The following is a 27,141-nucleotide window of genomic DNA, read 5'->3' on the forward strand; positions in this document are numbered from 1 at the left end:
ACACGGTAGTTGCAGCAATGCGAAAATGTGTTCACACAGCGTCCACGTAGCAGTCGAGAGCACGGTGTATTCCAGAAAAAATAAGTAGTTAATTGATTGAAAGATAAATTGATATTGCAAATTTCGGGGGGTTAGAGTTATAGGATTAGTCAGATGTATGAAGACATTGAAAAATTATGTTTAAAATACAAAAGGTTCCAAACAAGAACTTGATTCCGATTGTTCAATTTTTATGGCAGCAGTATGCTATAGTAATCTGATCTGAAAAATTTCTTCTTAGAGTGCATTTGTGCCTTAGATAATAATCCATGCCTAATTTCTTCAAGATATCTCGTCAAATAATAAGTTTTCCTTACAATTTCTTGACTTCGATCGTTCAGTTTGTATGACAGCTATACGCTATAGTAATTCAAACTGAACAATTCCTTTGCAAATTGCATAATTACTTTATGCAACAATAAGTGCCAAATTTCGTGAAGATATCTCGTCAAATGAAGAAGTTTTCCATACAAGCACTGGTTTACGATCGTTCAGTTTATATGACAGCTATGTGCTATAGTCACTCGATCTAAAAAATTTCAACAGCCAAGACGTCATGGCTTTAGAAAATAATTCACACCGAATTTCTTGAAGATATCTCGTGAAATAAAGAAGTTTTCCATACAAGCACCGGACTCCGATCGTTCAGTTTGTATGGCAGCTATATGATATAGCGATGCGATAGTGGCGATTCCGACAGATGTGCAGCAGCTTTGGGATAAAAGCGCTTGTGCAAAATTTCAGTTCGATATCTTAAAAACTTAGCGACTAGCTCGCATATATACAGACGAATTAACTTGGCTAATCGACGCATCTCGTCATGCTGATCATTTTTATAATACATTATCGGGTCTCTGATGCTGCCTTCTGCTTCTTAAACATTTCATTGTAAATTTAAAATACTCTAAACAGAGTATAAAAGGAGAACCAATGCAAATCACAACAAAAGCAAATTAAAATGTCACGCTTAGGAAGGAAATTCCAGTCCTTTGTGCATGAAATACCCCATACATACCGTCATATGCAATAATTTAACGGTTTATTTATCTATTTCTGCACATTATACAAACAAACCTGCGAAGTGAACCAGCACAATAATGTAAAACTGAGTGTTTGCTTACAAATACATAAAGTTGCACATTAGACGCACGGATCCTCATGCTAAGCATTCACTCACCAATGCATGCCCGAAGCTTTGAGCTGGATATCTTAGTTGTACTGTAGATCTTTCGCCGTATTCATCCATCAAGCAACCACTTCTGGTCGGTATTGTGCCGCATAATCACGGAATTGGAACGACTCAATTCATTGTCCGAAACAATAACGGGCAAACGAAAGAGATACTCGTACAAACTTCACAACGGTAAATGAATATCAAAAGCCAAAAGAAGTTAAGGCCACAGGCCAAATGTACAACAACCAAAACCATGTACAAATGAGAAGCAAATTGAGCGCAATCTGCAACTGCAAGCGGGTCGAGTGTGACTTAGGAAAAGTGTGAGGCGCACGCACACATACATACATGCACACGTGCACGCCGATTTCAACAGGGTGCCTGTAAAGTGAGTTGACACAAGCATAAAGCAATCTGAGGCTGGGTTGAGGGACAGCCGCAACAACAACAACAACATGAAGTTGCTTGCTTTAGCAGCAGACTACCAAGAAATCCAGTAGTTCTTGTGGCACCTGCAGCTCCTTTACGCCCAGTCGTCACGGCGGCATAAAGTGAATCAAGCAGAGCGTGTCGGACACATTTACATTTAGCCAAATGAGTTTTGCGGTCACAGTAGCTTGAGCATGAACTGCCGCTTTCAACGTCAGCGTCAGTCCTTTTTGTTGTTGTTCTTGCAAGATACATGCCATTTTATGCAGAGCATTATTGCATGTGTTTGTTGTGTGCTGCTGGCCGAGTATTGTTTTGTGGCACAAGTTTCGTCTGAGACGATTAAAATGCAAAGGCGCATTGACACAACAGCCGTCATCTGATCCTCGATATTGGTTAGCGACTTGCCGGTTGCTTCCATTGTAGAATGCGGTCGGCATAATTTGTATATGGTTGTTGTTGGGCGATGTCACGGTTTGCTGGTTGAAAATGTCGACCGCAACGAATTGTGAAGTACATTTGCGGAAACTTCACAAGTCAGCGTGCTTATTATTTCCGCAGACAAATATTGGGTATGCACTGTGGATGGGAATAAAGTAGCAAAGTGTTGTAAGTTACTTGCCAATACGAAAACAACGCGTACACACTAATGCGCCTTTAATTAAGTGGGGAATGCCTTCAGCAGCTGGTAAGTAGTTGCAAATGTTTTTAACCGGAACCTAAAGCTACATATACATATCCTTAAGTTTACGGTTGCTCGAAAGTAGCGCATGAAGAGTGGTTATTCGTTATTGTAACCCCAGAAGTGTTAAGTTAGGTTATACTGTCCAGCTATCACGCCATACATAGAGCTACTGGATGCTAGTAATGCCAGGTGGAGTCTCAGCTTAGTTTACGGTGAAGTGTTCATCATACAGCACGTCAACGCTTTCTGCGAGCTTTAAGCGGTACGAAGTCATCTAGTCGCTCGAGCTCCGAAGCTTCTAGATGCTTAAAAGGAGTCTAGATTGTGCTGGATAAAGTTGTAGAGGTGTTTGAGCGTCCACTTATGCCGATCCGGCTCGTATGTGATGCCAGTAGGTTGTGACCTGTCAAAAAGCCGACAGCCGTTCAGCAGTCCTTTCGAGACCGTGTGCATAAGAAGCGAATGAGTTTACATCAAAGCAAGGGCCCATCAGTCCTTTCAGAAACTTCGTTGTATATCGTTTTCAGTGAATTTCGTATTTCCTGTATTCGTTTGGTAGCCAGAGAGATGGCACTCATCAGCAGTTCGATGATACTTCAGTATTCCGGAAGCTTGAAGGTTCGCCTGAGGTCTAGCTCCTAGCAAAAAATACCATTAGCCATTTCAGCAACAATCTCTGCCACCCATCCTCTGTTAATGTGACTTGAAACCTTCTGTTACAGATTGAGCGGGTGGGTAGGTGGTCTAATTTGTTTACCATCTTCCAGCTATGCCCGAAGGTCCTTCTAGAGAATTCCTCCAATGCAGCCAATCTTGCAGCTGCTTTCCACTGCAATGTCGATGGGTTTTAGGATGAGTAACTTTCTAGTGCCGTCATTGTAGTGGTTCTAAGTGCTCTCGTTATGCTGTGAACATCGTATCGTTGTAATCGTTCCATCAGTAACCTGTATGCAATTTTGTTCATAGCGAGCCAGCACACCAAACCACCATAAAGTAAGATTAGCTTGACTACCACTCTGTAAGAGCAATGTATGTGGGCAGGTGATGGGCTCCAAGTGGATCCTAGTATTTCCTAACATGCGCATAAGGCACTACGGGCTCTTTTTACTTGTCTCCTTCACATTGGCTTTCCACATAGCCCACTGCCTAAAATTACTCACAGCTGCTTGATAGACTCCTTAACCGATAATTCAACTCCATTGAGCCTAGGAAGTTTCCACGGCGCAATTCTGCACCTCCTTGCAAATATGTAGTACTATATGCGTCTTATAGGTCTATTACTCTACTCTCATGAATCGCAAAGTACCGTGTGTTAAAAAACGTCCGATGAGCAAGTTTCTGAGACAATCGCGAAAACTATTCTGTGAAGACATTGTTTAACTTCACACATTAGCAACGGGAAAAATAAATCATATTTGGGGCAGTTAACGAGTATGAGGGCTGAAATGTGTCTGACTATATAAACGCGTACCAGTCTCTCGATTTTTGAAGTTTTGTCATACAATTTTGCACATGTCCTTTTCTCACCAAGAAGGTGCTCATTTGTCGGAGTCGTTATAGTTGCCATACAAACTGAACGATCGGAACAATATGCTTATATGAACAACATTTTCTTTTGACGAGATACCTTTATGAAATTTTGGCATGAATTGTTATATAAAACAGTGCTGAAATCTCCGAAAAAACTGTTCCATCAACATCAGAATAAGCTTTTTTTCATACCCTTTTATGCTATGAAAAAAGCACATGCGAAGGATAGTTGAGTTTCGGTGTAGCCGTATTCTTGTTTTCATCTAGGGGTGCATAACAAATCTACATCGGAAGTATTATTGCTCGTGTTAATATTATAGATCAGCGAATTGATAGGAAATCTATAACAACTTTTCGTGTTAATGCTGAAGCGCAAACTTTCAAACTGTTGAAAATTAAACTAAATAAGTGGCACCAACTGCAAAAAAGTACGCGGTATTGGCAATTATATATTTGAAATGTAGCAAGTTCGAAAAATTTGTAATAACGAATGCAACTTTAAAGTTGAACGAGTTTTGCGACGGTAGAAAGTAATATACCCAGTTGGAAATGAGTAGTGAAAATTTTTCGTTTATCCGAGTTCAAGAACAAATATGCCCTTACGTTAATATGAAGACAACCTCAGCCGAACGTGATCGCATTTCAATGAAAGTTTATGGTGAACATGCTCCAGCTAAGCCAAAATGTGAAAAGTGGGTTTACGATTTTAAATAATTGATATTGGCATTGAAGGCGAAAAAGTTCTGTGCGGTCAAAAAAGCGTGAAGACGTGGAACTGGAAGCATTATTCGATGTAGTTTGATTCGAGACATAATAAGAATTCACGGATTATTAAAGAGTTACTTAAGCAACTCAAAACTCAAAAAAAAAAAAAAAAAATTTAATAATACTTGTATGAATTTAAAAGCTGGAAAAATAGGTCTCATACATATGATTTGAAGTCAAGAAATGTGAAAAATGCCGCCAACCACCCACAATTTGCAACAATAACCGAAAAAATAATTTTCCAGTATGACAATGCGCGGCCTCATATTGCAATACTGCTAAAAACTTTTTGCTGCTAGAAAGTTTTGCCCCAAATCCCTGTTAGCTCAGACATTACCGTTTAAAACTGCCACTTTTACCGGCTGGTATGTGATTCTCTTCAGAACAGGGCATCAAAATTATGTACCTCGTTTCATGGCTTTTTTCCTAAAGTGACATATCTCTACAACATCCAACATCAACGCGTTTTCCAACTGGGCGCGTACAAGTGTGTACAAAGCTTTCTGCGAACTTTTCAAGTATTTATACATAACTCAACCTAAGTTCGATTAGCAACCACGCTGTAAGTAGCGCTTGGAGGAAATTAAACTGTGAAAAATACTTGTGCAACTATTCAGGGATTCAGCGAGAATGCTTGCAATTTAAATACACAATAAATAGAAAAAAATTGCATGTTGTTGCTAGCAAGTTGCAGGTGCACACATTGACTACTTATGTTAGGAATATTAATTTAAATTATTACTTTGCGGCTTTATTGCTAAAGTTAGCGAAAATTAATTACGAAATTTCACTTACCGAGGTGCCTCTGCTTCGATTGCTATTTGTTGCCAGTTGCCATTGACATATGTGGCTGCCACGCCTAGATTTGTGTATGAGGCAATCAAGGTGCCCGTGCCAAGTTCTTAAGCGGCTTTGTATTGTGGCGAACGGCTTGAACATAAATTATGTTAGTGCAAAGATATATTAAGAATTAAAATTTATTTGCACATGGGCTGTGCGTACATATGTGTATGTGTATGTGCCATAAGCTCTACATAATTTATATGTTTGCTTGTATTGGTGCACTGCTAGCAAGCCAGCTTTGATATGCCGAGGTGCCTTGCAACTAATTGCACCTTTGAGGGCGTCTTCCTGCGACTAGACAGGAAGTGAAAATTCAACGAGCACATAAATTAAACAAGCAACCACCACACATGCACACACATACCTACAAATGCACATTTGCTGGCAGGGCATATGCGTTTGCTTTGCTTCATTTAGCCAACATGCGGCGCTGCGGCAGTTTCAAGTGCAGCTGCAACAAGACGTGCACAAAGCATGCAAGTGCAACGGCATATGGTATGCACTCGCAGGCGTGGCGCAAAAAGCGAAGCCTTGCTGCTGCTTGGCTGTATTTTGATTGCACTTGTTTATGGCCTCAGCCAGCCCAGCCTTCGCTTCCTTTAATTGCTGTATTAGTTCGCAGTATTCTTTTAATAATTTACGAGTTTGCATTTTGCCCTTGCCGCACACGCCCAACGCGCCACGCTGCTGCATGGAGTGGAAATCGGTTCGAAAAGCATAATTACGGGCGTTGCAACGTGCTCGATGCTCCACTGGCGCCATGGTGGGTATGCGTTTTAATTTAGCATTGCAGCCGTTAGCTATCAAGTTGCGAATATGTTTAGATTTGCATTTCTTGCCAAGGAAGTTGCTACTTTGCCACACAAGCGTTATGTGAAGGGTGTTTAGTTTCGAGTTTTATTACAACAACGCCAAAATGAACGGATGTGTATAAGTGTTGTTGTAATTTTTAATATCCTACTTATGGGCTTGTGGCAGTTTTTTGTTGGAAAATTGTAGTTTTTTCAAATTCAAAAGAAGTGTAGTTTTCAACTCCTAAAAGTCAAGCGTTAATTGATTTTAGCCCGTAAGCAGTCGTCTCTCTTCAGCTGCAATCTATTAACTCACATATGCAAACTTTTGAAAATATTTTTAATTTTTTTTTGTTTTTTGGCGTTTTGTGATGATCACTATATCTGTGAACTGGATCCTGTGAAATTAAAAAGCCAAACAGATTTTCTTGAATATTGATAAATCTAGGAAAGCAAATCGATGGAATAAGAAGTAAGAAGGGGCTAAGTTCGGGTGCAACAGAACACATTATACTCTTGCAACTTACAAGAAAATGTAGGATTTTTATATCTTAATTTGATGCTTAGTTATGACACTTTATAGGTTTTCTTCGATTTGAACTCGATTTTTTTTGTACTGAGAAACCTTGGCTGTTTGTCTATTCGTCTGTCTGTATATAACTGTCGGCCTGTAATATAAATATTGTATTTTGCGTTATAGTTTAGAAATTGTGCAAACATTTTTCTCCTCAAAACGCTTCAAAACGATGGCAATAAAATGTTTGTATAGAATTTTTTTCTTTTTATTTGGCGAGACAAGAAATTTGAAAAGGGTTATTGTCGCAGGTAATAGTGCAATTTTTAATGAAATTTTCCATATCGTGTCACTGTAGTAGTCAGCTCTCATACAAACTGACTAATAAAGTTCATGTAGGGTATATAATATAGCACTTTCGCTTTGGTGCAACGGAATTTAAAATTTTCTCTTATTTTATTTTAATTTTACGAGCTTATACATTAGCCTGCAATCTTGCGCGAGGCTTTAGTTAAGCCAAGTTCTGAAAGTGGATTCGAATAGAGTATGCGTCTTTTTGTCATTAAGTAATTTTTGTAAGCAAAAATAATTCAGTAAACATGAAGAACAAAAGGAAAAAAAAATATTTTTGTTAGATATCCAGTATTTCCACAACTCATATTTGAAGAACAGCTGTGAATATCTATCAATGCGATTGAGTTAATATGCTTGTAATAAAAAAAGTTATCGAAATCATTCTACCAATATGACTCTGAGGCAAATTGACAGTGAAGTATCATTTACCTGTAACTTGCTTTTGTTTTTCTTACATATACAAGCGCATACCTTAAACCTTGTGTTCATCATAATAAACAAGACTATTCCCGGAAAGGATTCCAACCGATAGTTGATATCAAAATTTGCATACTTTGCATATGCACAGGTATGAGTGCTTTCATGTTAATGTTAATTGAGTAGCGGAACATGCAACATGAATTGCATCTTCTATTTGCTGTTACCACAACTATTGCACTGCCACGCTGCCTCGATGGCATTTAACACCCGCTGCTGGGGGGAAATTTTCCATTTTCAATTGCAACTTTTGTGGTAAGCACGTAGCAACGTGCACACGCATACATACATACAAAGAGATGAGCATAAATTTTGGCTGTGTGTGCACAAAGTTGTTTTACCTTTAATTGCAAACACACAAAATATTCGAGCAAGGGCATGCATATGCATCAAAATTGCTTGTACAGCATTGCCATTTGTATGTGTGAATGAATTATAATCGAAAACAGAGAATGCATAAATTCTACATGCTGTTTAGCAAGAAGCGCATACAACATCTCAAATAAAATAGAAATTTGTGGCTGCCACAGAATATTGTTTGCCTATGGCTAACCTGTAATATATGCCAAAAACATGTGTGTCTGTGTGAGTGAGTGCTATGCACAGCCATCTAAGGTTTTTGTATTTTTCGAGTAATCAAAAAAGCGAACCAGCACACGCACAAACACGCAACAACCAGCAATAGAAGATGGCCATGCGAGGTGGCTTCCTGACATTTTTACAATAGCCTGTCCTTTGCTTGCAAATATTTGTTTTTAAAATAAAACATATATCAAAATAAATAAACAGCTATAACAACGTAGTTATAACAAATGCAATGCAACTAAATCAATATGCAAATAATCATATTAACTTGAGACTCTGTTGGCTTTTATTTGCCTCTAAGTGTGCGTTCTTTGCTTTGTGTGAGCGTGTATGTGTGCACTGCGGTTGCTTGTGTAAGTACACTGAACACCTTGACTTACAAGCATTTGCGAATGTGTGCCAGATAATTACATACAAGTGCGAATGCATTGCATTAGGGTGCTCGTATTTGCTCAAGTTTACTTATTTCGCAAACGCGCCCTGAAGTTGCTGTTTCATCAGAAAAAATTTATTAATTAAAAAAAAAAAAAAAATTAGGCATCGTAAATTCGCTCTTCACTATCAATATAAACATCCATATCAAAAGAGATATTTTGTAATTTGCATTGAGCAAGCAAACATAAATCTTTGAGAAAATTAATTACGAATTCAAAACATTCCGCTCTATAAAAAAGGTTTTCGTAATGTATCCCATAAAAATATTCCCCAATATCTAATAGTTATGTGCAGTTCAAGTATTGCTTGTACTCATTCATACAACTACGTTGTCATTCTGGGTTGCTCATACGTCGTGGTGTACATGCATGATGTGTAAATGTGGCTGCTTATACTTAAAAAAAAAAAAAATAAAAAATAAAAAAAACAAAAAAATAAAAAAAAATAAAAAAAACCGGTTGTTTTTAAAAAATTGTTATGACTTTCTTATTGTTGTACTAGACAAGTCAGGGAGGGTTAAGTTCGGGTGCAAACGAACAAAGCCAAGGAAGTATCTTAAGAAAAGTCAACCAGATGAAATTCATATACTGACTGACTTATTTGATAACTTATTTATATGGGGGCTAGGGCAAAATTTAGTCCAATTTCAATCCTTTTAGGCACACCGATATACTGTTATCAGTAAAATACACTGACTCATTTTCATTTAGATAACTCAAAAATTCGAAATCTTTGTTTTAGATGGAAGTATATGGGAGCTACAAGAAGCATTGGCCCGAGTCAAAATTTTTTTGACAAATAGACTTAACTAACTCAGAAAAGGATTATACCTGGATTCTAATTTGTTAATTCAAACATTGACTGATATTTGCGGTCAACAACAGTTACTGGGGTCCAAATATTCAGTATCTGAAGGCTTGAACAGTATTTGTTGGATTTGGAGAATTTTTGGTCATAAAATGGTATAATAAAGGCATTATTTGGTTGCGTTGTTTGCAAAAAAGTTATCACGTTCACCCTAATGTACAATAAAATGTGTGTGTGTGTGTGTCTGCATAAATAGCTGCAAATGCAGTCAGGCATGTGGAAATAAATGCAAACAAGTTATTTATACGTTTTGCCCTGCAACTTAGTGCAGCGTAAGCGAATTTCTTTTGTGCAAATAATGCAACACTTTAAATTGCAAATGAAGATGATTTGCCGAGGCAAACAAATGCACGCTATTAAATTGCCTTGTGATAATTGTGTCGTAAGTCACATGCTAAATAAATAAGCATGCCGACGGCGACAAACGCTTTTATTATTAGTACACTACAAATTGTCTTGACTTTTCGTTATTTAACTCACCCATTAACCAATCAGTACAGGTATATGAACGTATCATAAGTCAAGGTAAATATTTGCCTACATACGGCCGAAGTTTAAAAGTTTCACATTTAATTAAGACAACGAGTTGTATGTAGGCAATTTTGGATAAATATATGCATATAATCTATTTGTGAAAGACATAACAATTAATTTTCCGATTTTAGAAGAAACTGTCTTTTATATAAAAAAATTTTTTTGAAAATACTTACAAACTTTAAAGTGCCTACAGGATGTGAGCGTAAGAAAAAATAATTTCAAACATGTTTATTATTAAAATGGAGCGATTGCTTATAGTTTTACTCAGACATCATGCCTGTAGTTTTGTTTATCAATCTAGCATATCATCCCGGATATTAGACCGAAGCTGCTCAAATGAATATTTTAAGACGATGAGACCAGATTGGTTCATGAAAAAAAAGCCGAATTGCTAAGAAAATAACAACTTCACCGAAATATTAGATATGCAACGAATTTCTCGCTGTTTTTTAATTGAAATGCAATTTCATCATAAGGAAATGGTTACAAATGAAATACTCGAAGTATCGAGTATAAATAAATTTTTTAAATTTTTCTGACAAAGCTCGAATATTATTAAGAAAAAATATTAACCTTCGTGCTAAACCATATGCCATTTAACAAAAAATTATTGGAAAGTGCAATATCTGGGAAATATTGCGTGTGGGATAGAACTTTTCATTTACGCCTTTCCAGGCAAGTTTTAATGGGTTTGACATACAGAGGACGGGTATTGTCATGCAGAATAATCACTTTTTCATGCCTATCCAGGTATTGAGGTCATGAGGCACTTAAATTTCTTGTTTTTGAATGAATAATCCCAGCGCATATTGTCGCCTTGAAATAGCTTATCGGGTTACTTAACAATGTAGAGGCAATTCGACATGAATCCTCATCGAGCAGTGTCTCCAATTCACGCTCTTTCAGGGTATTTGGATTTCTTTTACGCTGTTGGTCGTTAATATCGAAAGCGTCATCTTTAAAGTACCGAAATTATTTACGGCACGCTGTTTCACTTGTTGCAGCACTTCCGTCAACTTTTTGGAGTTCTTAATGCGTTTCAGCCGCCCCTTTCCTTGGCTGAAAGAAAATAATTCACACTTCCCACAACTGACGATTATTCGACAAGAAATCGCACATATTCGTACACACAAAAGTAAACATAAACAAAGTCATTAGTGTGGAAACGCAATTTTTTCCATATATCTGGACAAAGTTAATCAAGATATGGATTTATCGAAATCAATCAGCATTAACTTCTGGAGCCATCTATTCACAAATAGCGTGAACTTATCTTTAAACCTTACATCGCATCTATAATTACACTCAGCTCTATCATTTCTGAAATAACTTCTGCATTAAGTCCGTTATTATCTTAATACTTTGGCGATTTTCGCGATTAATTCTTTCAATAAGTTCAACGTTTCGCTTTCCACTAACATTTTTTTAATTTCTGCGCTTTTCCGCTATTTCGCTTCTCAAGCTTTTACCCATCACCAAGCTGGCAACAAGAACCACATCTCAAATAAATTGGCTCGTCGCAAGAAAAGACGAGAAAATAAAGAGCACAAAGAAAACAAACCACGAACAGGTACTCCAAAGTTAAGAAGGAAAACTCACGCAGCGAACAGAAATAGAAAAGCGTAATGAAAATGCGCTACGAATGTGCGGCACCCTTCCTCGATGGGCTAACGGCGAGTGAGAGCGGCAAGTGCTGGCATAATGTCATTATTTCTGCGAAAGACGGAAATCTGCGCGTTGTTTGTACGAAAAGTCGCTCGTGCCTCGCAGCAGCGCCACTGTACTAGCTGTGACAGGCATAAGAAGTTACCGTGAACAGGCGAACAAATGAGCTAATTATAGTTTTGTATTTAATGAATGAATGGTTAGAACGCCTGCGGAGCCACAGTACGCTGAGTCCTTCTGTAAAAGCGGAAATATGATTTTGGCCCAATGGCATAAAGTCGGAAATTAAAAACTGGATTTATTAAATTATTGGATTTTCCACGAGCCACACACGAAGACAGCAGCGGAAAATGTCTCGCGCGCTCTGCAAATGAAATAAATCGCAGTCTTCCTTTGTTAGATGGCAACAACTTCAACACGTTTTAATTACAGTTGCTAATTATCGGACTTACTTAAACTTATACAATTGCAAATATTAGAGAAAAAAAAATTTCTGGTGAGGAGAAGTGGAATACAACGGATGCCAATCGGCCGCAGACGTTAACTGGAAGGCAGTGTTTAGAAAATACTTAAAAAAATAGTAAGACTCTGTGCCAAATGTCACATCATAGTAATCATTAGTGTTTAGTATACGCTGGTCTTTCTGAAGTACACAACGTGCGTTTGGCGATCTTCACGATGAGTGAAATTATTCAAGAATTTATTTTCCTATAAATTTTGGATCTGAATCGAGGATTGAAAAAAAAGAAAAAAAAAACCGTTGGCACACGTCTTTTGAGGGTAAGGAGTGAAGGCAGTCTAGTTTATTTCTAAAGACCAATAGCTTCATAGTAGTTCCATTTCGTTCTTAAAAAGTCGGTTGTTATCGATCGAAGCCGCTCGCCATTGACATTCACGTTGTCAACAGCTTCATTTCGAAAAAATTACGGACCGATGATGCCACCAGACCAAGAACCATACCAAGCCTGTCTCTTATACACATCTAGATGTGTATAAGAGACAGACATTCACGTTGTCAACAGCTTCATTTCGAAAAAATTACGGACCGATGATGCCACCAGACCAAGAACCATACCAAGCTGTCAATTTTAGTGAATTTATGAATTGTTCTTGAATAATTGTTAGATTTCTTCGCACCCGAAATTTCCTTTATTTGCTGCTGCACTTTGATAAAAGTGCGCTTCATCCGAGAAAATAATTTTCTTAATTTTCTTAAAAAATCGTTTTCACTTTCAAATTGTTCCCACAAAAAATTAACAAAGTCATTTTTTTTTATGGTGGTCGAACGGCTTCTGTTCTGGAGGGAGAACAGTTTCATATGGATGGAAATTCAAATACTTTCTCGAATACTCCCAGACAGACCCAGTCCTTGAGAAAGCCTTGGAATCGATAAATTGCGGTCTTCTGCAACACTTGCCTGAACGGCAGCAATATTTTCATTATTTCAAGTGGACTCGACGAATAGCAAGCACAGGTGAACATAAAATGAAAAAAGCACACCAAAAGTTGTAATTGGAGAACGATGCCTATTCGAAAACCCGGTATATAACACGAATTGTTTTGATATTTTCAATTAAACAAGTGAACTTATAAAAAAAAATCTCTACCCCACAAAATAAGTGTTTTTTTTTTATATAAAAAGCCTGTTTCAAAAATTATACCCAGTTAAAATTATGTACCAAACTGTGCTCATACAATTGCCTTATAAGTTCTGTGTTACTCATACGCCATGGTACTATAGGCATGCTCACTTCATATATGTCTTTAACTAAGTATATATTTTAAAGAAGTGATTTTATGGAAAAAATAATGCAGATCTTCACGGTTGCACCGAAGCTTTTCACAAATAAAAAAGGTTTAACTACATTAACTTGATACTAATAGGTCAGTTTCTATGGCAGCTATATGCTATAGTGATTCAATCTGTATAATTTCTTTGGAGATTGCACCACTGTTTAAAAAAAAAAAAAAATCATACCAAATTTCGTGAAGATATCTCATCAAATCAAAAAGTTTCTCATACAAGCAATTGATACGGATCGCAGCGTATGTAGGACAGCTATATGCTATAGTGGTTCGATTTAAAAAAATTTTTCGTATATAATACCGTTGCCTTAATTAATAACTCGTGCCGAATTTCGTAAGGATATTTGGTCAAATGAAAAAGTTTCCTATACAAGAATATGATTCCGATCATTCTATTTGCATGATAGCTACATATATGCTATGATAGCTACATATATGCAAATGTGAAGGTACTTGGAGGTAAGATAATATGTGCGGAATCGCATATCGTCATAAAAAAAATGAGGGACTATTTCGCTTATATACAGCTCCGTAATGATGATAATTTGTATATACTTATAACTTCGTAGGGTCCTTGCAGTTCTCTCTGGGTGTTACATACTTCGTGTCAAACTTAATATACCCTGTGCAGTGTATAGAATTCAATTTAGGGAATAACGTACCCTCTAATGTATCTCTAATTCCTAAACATAAAGCTTCACATGTACATATTAGCAGGTGAACAATTTCCAATCATCAATTTTTCTTTCAAACAGTAAACAGCAACAGTAAACGGTTTATTTGCTTTTTATTATCAGGAAGTGGGCGACAGAAACTCCAATATATGCCATGGCGCTTACTCAGCCGCATTTTATTTGTTTGTCCGGCACATTTAAGTCGCCACGCCAAATCGGCTGAACGCAACTGACACGAAAAGATGCTGACGCTGGCAAGCACAAAATCAGCAGATTTAAGTCACTAGCAAACTCAAATAAAGTTGTGTTGTTGTTGTCATTGTACATTTTCGTCCAGTGGCTTGTCAGCGTGCACGTGTTGGTTGTGGCATGCAACACCAACTCCTAACTCAATAATTTCAATTTAGCCGTGACGATGCATTGGTGCAGTCAACCGCTGTTGATGCTGTTGATATATCAAAATGTTGTCAATTTACTTGAAGGCAATTGCGCTTTTGCTGTTGTTGTTGTTGTAAACACTGTTTCTGTCTACGTTCCTTTGCTGCGGCAATTTTATTGCAGTAAACTTCTAACAACACGGTCACACGCCACATGCAACATCGTGTCTGCATTTTCAATTACTCTTGCAAAGTCACATGGAAGTATTTACGTATACAACACATGTGTATGTATGTAGAATATATATATGTACATTTATTGTCCCATCAAACATAAATAAGGGCATATGACTGCAAGAGCTTTAGCACTGACTACATACGCAGGTGCCGAAGCTGTGATACGTGTCAGCTGTGCTTGATTGAGTAGGAGCGTAATTGGATCCAGCAGTTTTTCGTATAAAAATATGTTATAGAAAAACGATGCTTACTTTTAAATCTAGTTTAGTTAAAAATAATGTGTCCGAAAACGAATTTCAGAGTGAATCCGTCATCTTTACGAAAACCTTGACCGAGTTTCTCAAGACGGGGATTAAGTTGACAAGCTCTTTAAATGAAATGTGCCAGAATGATAATCTCGACGCTCTGTTAAATAAAGTTTTTATAGTATTCGCTGCAGCTGCTAACTGATACTCAACGAAATGGTTTATTGGGCTCTTAGTCGCAACCGCGTGTGTGCATGGCACAGCGTCCATCAGTGACTACGTGCCACCTCAAGTAATCTTAGCAAAATAAATGAAGCGTAATTTTTATACCAAACATACTCGGCCATATTTTGGCTTTGCTGACCAAGATATAGACCAAAAGAAAGGACTGAAGTGAAATTGTTGCGTTTGTGTAGCATTTTGGTGACGGACCGCATGAGCTCGTGCGCAGCAGCTAGCTAGCTGCAAATGTTGCAGTGGCCAAGAAGATTGAATGCTTCAAGATTGGAAAATTCAATTTGTCTTTGACAAAGCAGCATTTTTTTGTTTCGTTTAAGTGTGAAACTTTTATTTCCAAGCCATTGGTGAAGGAATGCAGCTTGCGCTTTAACCTTTTAGGCATCATACTGTTGCATTTTGCTAGAGTATTTAAGCATTAGCTTTAATTATGAATGTTAGTTATCATTTAATAAAAAACAAAAACAATCTTTGATTCTTAGCCTGAATATGCAAAATAATCCAAACGGAAAATACCTCATGATCTTACAACAAAATATTCACCACAAAGTTGTTCAATTAATGCCAGAATAGTTTTGTTTTAAATATTTAATTAATTATTATTCCACATTAGTTATAAATCTAAAAATATAGATATACGTAGTAAAGTAAAATCGTTATTAAATAATGCCTTAAGCTTGCAGGTCAAACATATTTCCGTTTGGAACAAACACTATCTAAATTCAGTTGAAATTCGGTAATATGTTATTCTGCCGCAATAGCAGCGGTGCAGTCAACCGTGCAAGAGACTGTGTCCGTATAACCATGTGAGGCATAGATGAAACTAAAGTTAACAAACAACCCCACTTATAACGGCATTTCTATGTCAATATCAAGCGATGCAATATATTCGAAACCAGACAGTTCCGCGCTATTGAACACAAATGAAATTCAGACAAGCGAGTGCAGCTGCCCACATACTATATATACAGAGGTAGTTTATATATATATGTATATGTGTGTGTCATGCATCTCACAGCTGTCTGGTGCAAATTATTGCGGACCACTCGGAAAAGTATGCTAACGGTGCTGCTGTGTTTTATTATCCGCTAATCTGAAAGCAAATTTTCAGTTCAATACCATTATGCTTAAAAAAAAAAAAAAAAGTGGAAGAGCGTTCGGTTAGTAAAATCAAGAAAGTGAAACTAATTAGTGCTTTACCTGCCATTGCGGTACCAGCGAATTCGCTTTAAAAATTTCCTGCAGGCTTAGCTTATACTCAAGCATCCTCCCACTTGTTTGTGTGGATATGCGTATGTATGGATAGACGTATGTCCGTCTGGTTGTGGCAAATTTCACCGCACAGCTTACAAAATGATCCATATTGTAGACTAGATATGTATGTATAAGTGTTGCTGCTGGTTATTGCACGGCAATGCAAAGAATAGCCATGAGCTTGTTTTGACCATACACAAAGCTTTTGGCCATTGCTCTTTCGTTTGTTGTTTTATTGCTGCTGTGCGGTGCGTGGATGGGTGGTTGTGTGCTAAATTGGCCAGTCCACCACCTCCCAGGTGTTTGTAGTCGACATAATCGGTGTTATCATCTTTTAAACTTTAGCTGCTTTGTGTTTTTCACTAGTTATCGTACAGAAAATTTGAAAGGTGGAGTGTCAAGTGGCAATACTTTGTTAATGTATTTACTTATGTCTCCCTACACGCAGCGGATCAATTAGCGCACCATATACAAACATGTGGTATATAAGCTTATTATATTTTAAAGTATATTTAATTAATTTGTATTGAATATCTCTAAATGAGTATACAATAAAATATAGAAATCATTTCAAATATTTGCATCGGATTATTGTCCTGCAATGCTTTTCTCTTTGATAGCGATGAAATATGCGATGTGGTGTTTGCATACAGCCAAGAAGGACGAGAAGGTGTGAACATATTATTTTTAAGCTGCTTAGAAGACTCATATGTCTATAAAGGATAGTTTTTAATAAGAAATTGACAGTGACATTAATGGCTGCTTGGTTGAGCGAAAATTATTGCAACGAAAATTCTGTGAACGTTGACTCTTACACAATGTGAAACCAATTCGCCGTTAATCAATTAAATCCTTCAAAAATGGTTAAAAAAAAAAGAAATCTGTTGTAAGATGAAGTCCATCGAAATGGAAGTTAAAATATCAAATATTAAACGCAAAATAATTTAGGTTCATCAGAGAACAGAAAAAAGAAAGAAGGGTGGTGTGACTTATCCTGTACTGGATTTTCTATTTTTACCTTTTACTAATTTATTTTTTAAATTTTTATTATTTTTTTATTTAACTTATTTTTCTTTCTCCCTGTATTGATTATAAATTGCAGTAATCCTAACTTTTAAACAAAAAATCTCAAGTAAAAATTTCAAATTTTTTTTTAATTTGAACTGTTTTTTATATCAGTCTATTTGTACGTATGTATATACTTGAACTAGTCCCTCAATTAAGTGTTTGTATATAAAAACTTTTCACTTTATCTTCATTAAATTTGGCGTGGGTTATTGTCGAAAACAAAGGTGCAATCTCCGCTGAAATTCAAAATAAATTATTTTTTCAATTTTGTGTATACGAAGGGCTTTGCCACTGCTATATAGAAGAGCGGATGTTGACGCTAGTACTTTGACTTTTAGGTTTGATCGAAAGTGGTTCAAATCATGGTTATGTTGTTAATGTAGACATTTTCGGTGTAAAAAAATTCTGGATGAGCCAAAACTCACTTGGCTGTCGCAAATAACTGTTTATGCCTTTGGAAAATTATTAATCAGTGCGTAGAGTTACTAGATACTCACTATGCCCTGCTTTTCTCTACTAACTTAGAGTTCGGAACGTCGACGAATATTTAACAGCTGAGTACCTCACTTAACTAACAAGAAAGTGCTTGCGAATGAAAGTTAGAAAAATTCTTCATGTGCTCTGTGCTATTTTTACTTAAAGTTTACCCAAAAAATAAGGTGAATTTTTTTTTTTTTGTTTGATAGTACTGTCAGTCACATTTATGTCAAATTTCATGTCAAAATATTCATTAGTGTTTGAGTTACGTGTCGTTTTGTGAGCTGCTAAAAGTGAGTTGTCGAAATTTGTTGAGCAAAGAATTTGCATTAAATTTTGTATACGCAATCAATTTTCTATGTCTAAAAAAAATGTTTAAAAGTGGTATAGTGAGGCCCAAGCCGGCCGTGAACGTGTCGAAGACGAAGGCGAAGAGCGTCCAGGGCGACCATCAACCTCAACCGACGAAGCTCACGTTCAACTAATCAAAGATTTGGGTTTGAAAAATCGTCGATTAACAATTAGAGACCTTGCTGTTGAAGTTGGCATATCGAAATGCTCATCCAATACCATCTTGAAGGATGTTTTGGGCCTCAAGCGCGTCAAATCTCATCTGGTACCGAAGACATAGAATTTTTTGAAAAAAAGGCGTCGCGTTGAAGTGTGTGAAACGATGCTTTCCGACTACCAGGGTATCATGAAACGCATTATAACTGGCGATGAGACTTGGATCTATGTTTACGACACCGAAACAACCGAGAGCCGAGACCAAAAAAATCGCGCCAAAGTTGCTCAAAAATCAAGACTATGTTGACTGTTTTCTTCGCTTATCGTGGTGTTGTGCATTAAGAATTCCTTCCAACCGGTCAAACAGTCAACAAGGAATATTATTTGACCGTTATGCGTCGTTTGCGTAACGCTATCCCCCTAAAAAGGCCGGAATTTTGGAAAGACAATCATCCCATACCACCCTCGTAATTCGTGATCATTTCGCCAAAAACTCAACCCATATCGTTCCGCAACCACCGTATTCACCTGATCTGGCGCCGCGCGACTTCTGGCTGTTCACCAAGCTCAAAAGACCGCTCCGGGGACAGCGTTTTTATACGATAGAGGGGATTCAAGCCACAGCGAAGACGCAACTGAAGGCCATTCCGGAAAGTGACTACAATCAGTGTTTCGAAGATTGGAAAATCCGTTAGCATAAGTGCATTACATTAGGAGGACACTACGTTGAAGGGGATGAAATTGATTTGCAAGAATCAATAAAGAATTTTCAAAATAAATAAAATGTCACCTTATTTTTTGGACACAGTATATATTTTTTTACTTAATTGTTAGTTTACACGTACACGTACACGTCGGTAGTGGCCTGCGCTGATTTCCGTTGCATGTGATAATTGTAAAATATCGATCTGTTTGAGTTGGCTTGTCGGTTTTCCATTTATGTAAGCTGGCAGAAACAAAGATTTTTGTTCAACTAAATCTAGTGTGTACTAGTTTTTATATTCTTCCGCATGTGGCATGCGGCGAGCAAAATCAAAAATCGCACCGAACTCTTCACCGCAACCGAGTGTGTACAGAAGCACACAAAGTATAGGTGCAGTTGTAGTTGTGCAGGCGGAAACGTAAATGCAATGCAAGTGATTTTCAAAATTCTCAAGTGAATTGCGAGCCTTCGTACATTTCGTGCATATTCCCGTAAGTAAATATGCATGTAGCGTTAATGCAATGGATTTATCTGGCAGCTGAGTGTCGGTGTTTGCCTTCGGCCTGTATTATAACCACATTTTCTAAGCGATGAAACAAAATTTATTAAATGTAAACTGTTGAAAGCTGAATACCCGACAAATGCATTTGCCACACACTCACACGGCCGTCTACAACCACATAGATGCATCTACAGTTATGTGTGTGAACATTCCTTGTGAAATAATAGGAAATAATCGGAACCACAACCAACGTTTTGTTATGTTTGGTATTTTTACGGAGAAACAAAGTGAACGAAAATGAAGTGACAAATGTGATTTTACAACAGAACTGGTAATTTTATGGTGGAGAGAAGATGTAGTTGAAAGCCACAATTATTTTGTATGCAAAATGTTGGCTATTTTGAACAGTGTTTTTCACAAGAAAATATTTACCAAAAATAAAATACGATCTTAAACAGAAAAAAATGCAATATTTTTAAAATATTTTGAGAACTTTGCGCCAGAAGTTCAATGACGATGTAATTTTTTGTCCTTCAGTGGTGAGTTATGTATTGAAGTCTAAATAGCTTTAAAAGTCATTTTGACTGATTTTTTTATAACAGGTCACTTGTCAAGCCCAATATCGTCAGCTCGGCTACGAAAAATATTTTAGAATACTAAAATGTAACTTGGAATTCAGTAGCTACCCAATTTCTTTCTCAAAGTATGAGCTTTTAAACACTTCCTGAACCTTATACTGCATCGAATATATGGAATATGAATTTTCCGAGCAAAAAAGTGTGTTAAGCTAAAATGTATTTTCGAGAGACGGCTTGGTGAGTATTTGATACACGAAAGAAAAAGTACATCGAAATTTAACATATTTGAAGAAAAAAAAAAAAAAAAAAAACGTGAGGCACTAGTAAGAATGCGATACAGTATTATACAATATATCTCTACTGTATCTTTGCTTGACATAAGTGTACTCCAGCGATTATTTACATTAGTGTATACTTTAATAGCACTTCTTCACGTTCTATATATATTTCTTGATTCACTGTTGCATTACAGCGAACCACGTTTTGAACCACTCTAATATTCACAAAGAAACAAAAAAAAAAAAAAAAAACACATTGGCCAATTGGAGTAATTAATTTCAACGGATTAGTGCTAATAAATTGTGGAGCACAAGGAGGAACCACATAGATGGACATAGCTGAAGAATAGGTCTATTCACACATTGTATAACGAAATTAACACATATTCAGCAAGCAGTTTAGGCCTTCTGCATTGATATATCTATATGAATACACAAACGATCTGAATGTGCATTTTGCCTATGAGTTTTAGAAGGCACAAAGACGTAAGGAGATCTATGAAAGAGCCATGTAAGAAACTAATGCTCCATATTCTAGTTCTGTTGAGCTTCTCTTGCAATTTCCCAACTTTTCCGCTTTCAATTGCAAGGCTTTCACAGTTTTTCATGTTTTGAAGATGTCTACTGAAGGGAGGCGGAGGTATTCAGCATACGAACACTCAACTAACAGTCGCATAATCACGATTTCCAATTACTTGTTAAATTTTCTAGCGCTGCCAAGTGAAAACATTGACAAAGTTTTGTTAATTCTAATGAGTTTTGCTGCATAACTGAAATATTTCGTACGGCTGCTTGTGTCACATCTGCATCCATTTTCCCAGAGACAAACAAACGTTTGTGTGGTCGCATGTAGAATTTCTAGATTAGTATCAAATTTGTCCGAAATGCAGATATATAACTGTTGGTCTGCAGAGAAAAGCTCCTAGAGAAAGCATGCGCTTAGCAGCAAAGAGGATTATACTGAATGTTGTTGCATTATGCATCTCATGTGCATATATGCCCATAGATATACTATATATGTATAAGTATGCTTGTTATCAGCTATGCATGCATTTTCGCAAAAGCCTTGTGTGTCCATAGGCGGCCGTTGCACTTCACTGCAAGAAATTTATGCCAACCACATAGCTAAAAAAGAATAGATGCCTGTGCCTTACTTAAACATCTGATATTGAAGAACAAGATCTATTATTTGGCTTTGGAAGTTTACCTCCTTTCGGCAGTATTTGACTTAAATGAGAGTTTGAAGCGCGATGGTGACGTAATTTTTGAAGTTTTGATCAACTTGTTAAATTTACTTATTTCAATTGATTGGCGATTGGGTCAGTCGTCTCTGCCGTCGATTACTGAGATTGATTTTGTTCAGTAGTGTAAAATGCATTTAGGATTATATAAAATTAATATCGAAAGTGGCAATACTATAACTCGTTACAAAAATGAAATCTATATTATATTAAGAGTGTCCGCTGTTTCTCAAGCTTGTTGTTTTTTTGGCCAAATTATTTATAAATTGAACCGTGGCTAAATTTTACTTATTTTGCAATGTATAAAGCATGCATTTTTTGATATTTTCTGTTAACTTTACAAAAATAAAAAAAAAATATTGTAATAAAAAAATGTTCCAAACTACTATCAATTTTAAGGCAATACTTAGTTAAAGTTATATATCAAATACGCTGAAATGCGTTAGCTCAAAAGTTCAGTAACTGAGTATACTTACATACAGTACACCGCGTCGTATGAGCAACATAAAATTTATAAAGCACTTTTATGCTTGCGAAATTTATCTGATGCATAAGTTTTACTGCGCCTACCTTTTAAATAAATAATAAATACTTGTATGAAGAAATGCCTCACAATTCCCTATTTTAATATTAAAATATTCTGTTTTGGAAGTTGCGAATTTATTTGCTTTGGAGAAAAAAAAATATATATATAATTCAGCCAAGCCTTAAATCGAAAACATAGGACCTTTTCACTTTGCATACTTTTTTCAAGGAAATTAGCTGAAACATCAATCTACGTTTATAAAAAACAATCAGCTTAATAGGGTGTGTTTGTAGGGGTTGTATAAAAATAAATGGTCTGTATGTGTCTGTGTCTGTTTTTGTAGATATGTGGGAGGGTTTCCGCCCCTTATATGTTTAACTCAAACTCTCAAACATAAATAACCATATCTGCTCACTGTAAATCCTAGGAGAACTCCTACCGACAGTATGAATGCCAATGATATCGAATCATAACTCCAACTCCACTCCCATTTAACGGTACTATTAAAAAATACTAAAAGCGCGATAAATCGATAACTACAGAGACGTTAGAAGTCGTCAGTGATATATCATTAGACATGTTTATTAGTTCAAAAGTAGACAATGGGCGTGGCAACGCCAACTTATAGCTGAAACCTTTTAAGTGTGCCAAAAATTGTTCGAATCAAACCAAAACTGTTCAATAAAATAAGTTTCGAATATGCCGATTCCAGTATCTATAAGCGATTTTTCATGAAAGTTATCGGTCAATGCGTAAAATATATAATTGAAATTCAGAGCAAATTCTTCCCTGATAACAGTGTGTCTGTGTATCGAGTATGTGTTTAAAGGGATCAATATTTCTCTTAGACTCCATAACCTAATATAAAGATATTCGCACTTTAAACCGCATATATAATATACATAATGTTTCATACTCCCAACAGTGTATTTTTGTGCCTAAACTGCGAAAAGTTAGCTGAAACTTCATATAACCAAAATCAGGATTTTCAAACATCTGGCTGAATATACTTTATGTTATTGGTGATTGTATGTGAATAACCTTAATATAACCTTGGGAGTATTTTATGAGTCTGCGGCAGTTTAACCGTATGTTGTGCCGGTAAAAAATAGCTAAAACCTAGTCAATACCATCTTTTATATATCTAAAATAAGATCTTCAAACTTTCGTCAGAAGTAACTGTACTTTTAGCATTATATATATATAAGAGTTGAATGCCGCTATGTGAAACTAAATAATATGTGCAATATAAGTGGCACCAAACTCTAGTATATCAAATATTAAAAGTTCAGATATTATCCAAAATATATAGCACTACACAGAAGGGGCTATATGCTAGTATATTTATCCATAAAATTTCCGATCCTTTCTGTTGACCCTGCCAAATTACATTTTGAAATGTTTTATCACGAGAAAAGAGCCTTAAAAGTCGCTGCTAAAACGGTTTTAGACCTTGAGTCTCTTAAGAAAAGTTGTTCTGGATGATCCATAGAACATTTCCTGTTTCGCGATTTTTTTATTTTTATTTTTGTCTCCCTGTAACTCGATCCTCTCTAGTATATATGTACATCATGCAAATTATACGGACATGTAAATATTTCAATGTTTGGGGAAGCGGTTCTTATATTGATACTTAAATATTTAAAAGCACACAATCCATATTGTTTAGTTGTCAAATCAAAGCTTAATTATTAACGTTTTGGCTTAAAGAAGTATCGGCGTTAAAATCTTCAAAGTTAACTCATTTTTCTCTGACTTGGCATGATGCTCTTGTTGCATATCTACTATAAATATTAATAAAGCATACTGACAGCCGGACTTAGATGTGCGTGTTTTATGGTAGAGCGCTGCGTCAGTTTTCATTTTGCTCAGTTTTCTAACGGTTGCGCTTGTTGCGCGGAGTGCGCAAACATGTCACGCATTGCGCTGACAGCGTTCTCATACACAATAGTCTAAGAAATATTATAAGCCATACGGTTATTTGAGATTCAGCTATTTCGCGTGTTCTCAACTTGCCTGCTGCGAAGGCGGAAAAGTGAACTTTTATCACATTTTCATTCGTTTCTGATTTTATTTTCAAATAAAAAAGAAGCTTTTCACTCAAGTGCTGTTCTTACTTCAGCTAAAGTATTTATGCCGCTTAAACCAATTAAGCAAATCGAAGATTGAATACAAAATGCATTTCAATAACAAATGACACGAAACGGTTTTGACTCCATGACAATATTATGGCTGTCACATTACGCGTTCGATATGTGCGATATATGCTCTATGTGACATATCTGTATGGCATTGCTATATGCCTGCAATGAGAATACTTTTCGCGCTTCGCTGCTCACATTGGTTGTTGCTGTTGCATGGCTGGAAGCGGCAGGTTGCAGGTTCTGTCACTGACGCTCGTCGTTCACCCCATGGCAGGATTGAATGTGTTGAAAGCTGCTTAGCGGCATGACCGCCATTTGCAACGTCACTGCACCGCAAGCCGATTGCCGGTAAAAAAAAGAAACAAAAAACATTGCGCAGACGACTGCTGTGAATTTGCAACAGCATTGTATGTTGCAAGTGCTATTTAACGCCATAAAAGCCTATCGTTGTAGGCGATAGCGCTTAAGTAGGCTTAACAAGTGATTGTATGTTGTTTTTTTAATTGCAACTGGTTTTGTGCTAAAATTATTTTACATTAATTGCATAATTTTTTACTTGGCAATTTGCGATATTTAGTTTGCTAACCGTTATTAAGCTTTAATAGTTAAGGTCTAAAATTTTAGCTGCTGCTATTATATTTGGACTAATTGGAAAGTTCAGTTGTGATTTGGTTTTGCTGTACAATATGTTGGCTGCTGACTGTGTAACGACCATTAAATTTGCTAATTGCCGAATTAAGCAGCGCCGCGAGCGTGGCATGCAACACACATATTTCGTGTTAATAAACAGAGTGTCGGAGGCGTTGTGGGATCTGCTGTGGGCAATGGGAAATCTCAACCATGTTAGAGAGTTTTTTAACTCTTACAATAACAAATCAATTGAAAAATAAATCCATAGTACTTTTAGTAAGCCATATCTCCAATTTATAATTGGACAGGTGTCAGATCATCAGTTTGTGAATTATATCATTTAGCGTGACAAAACTTTTGTGTTGAGAAAATACTGCTTTCTGGAGGAAAAATATACAACTGAAGTAAAACTGCGATTTCATAGCGAATTTTGAGACACTGCCTAAACCATAATGGATAATATTCTGAGAAACTATGAGCTTCATCAGCATGTCGGCAAGAACTGCTCCTCCTATTTGCATCAATAGTCGGTCTCGCAATTGCAACAATTTTTTCTCCATCCAATATGGACAATAGTTGAACAGACGTTTTATTCAGCCAGCTCACTACGGAAATGCATAGCTTCATATTTGACATCATACGATGACTTGTCAAGCTTTCTTAAATCGCTTACACTTTTGCTTTTATACACTTTCACAATCGACTTTCTGGGATCGCACCGATGTCATACAAACTTGTTATTTCTTTTTCGTCAAATAAGGGTTAAAAATGGATATGCTCTGTCTTAAACCAATACTGTAAGAACAGAAAGCTGCTGTTCGGTTATAAAAACCACGTGCTGGCAAATTTTTATGGAAAACAGAAATGTCTTTGTTTACTTTATAACCATTTTGTTTTGTTCCTCCTCGCTGCCACCCAAAATGCAGTTTGGCGGTAAAAATCGCACTCACAAATGCGCCATAAAATCGAGCATAAATGTATTCTTAAACTTGGCACATAAAATAGCAATAGAAACACATACTAAACCGATCCACTTTTGAAAGCTGCTATTTGCTCAGCCAGTTCATAACTGAGATATATGTACTAGTATGGCGTTTGTACAGACATTTCAATAATAAACATGTGAGTCTTGCCACGTTCAATGCAGCGACGTGCAACTTTTATTGACTGCGAGCACATAAAACGTTTCAGCCACACTCGTGCTCTGCAAAAAGTGAGCAATTTCAGTTTTGGGGTTTTCACTCACATTTGATTTGTATGAAGTGTTTGGAGAATTGTGGAACCTTAAATTTTGGAATGAAATATATTTTTTTTTATATTCGATTGACTTATTAAATTAATAAAATAAGTATAATCACGATAATCATTATCATTATATAGAGTATATAGCCCGTGAATAAGAGCACCATAGACCACATGTTGCAGTGCATTCCTCAAATTTTCGTGTAAAGGGTTCCCAACTTCTTCAAAACATTTTATTAAAAGAGTGCAGACTTTCTAAACACATATTTCCTATGAAATTTAAGCTTATAAAAAGAAATTTAAATTTAATGCTTGTATGTACATACGAGTACGTACCCTAATAACATATTCCAGCACATTTGGCTTAAGGGACATGTGTAGGAAAGGTAGTGCTAATGGAATCATTAAGTGTGCATGCACAACAAAGAGGGTAATCAACGTTTGCCGACGGTATTGCGTCAAATCAATAAGTGTACATGTCTACGCACACACTCAAAGCTCCTCTTTGTTATACGATTTAATTCCAGCATTTAGCCGAATACGTTGGTACACGTGCCGCAGCTTTCTTTTTGCTTTGGCAAAAAATCTACTGTAAAATGGGCATGAGTGAAACTTCGTTACGTGTGTTGAGCAGCACGTCTGTCAATCGCAGCGTTATTTAAAAATAAAGCAGAGAAGTTTGTGAAAAAAAGCATGTTTTATCAATGAATGATTTTGCCGTTAAA

This window comes from Bactrocera latifrons, unplaced genomic scaffold (genome assembly GCF_001853355.1).
Source record: "Bactrocera latifrons isolate USDA-ARS-PBARC rearing strain unplaced genomic scaffold, ASM185335v1 scaffold_153, whole genome shotgun sequence".
Taxonomy (NCBI): Eukaryota; Metazoa; Arthropoda; class Insecta; order Diptera; family Tephritidae; genus Bactrocera; species Bactrocera latifrons.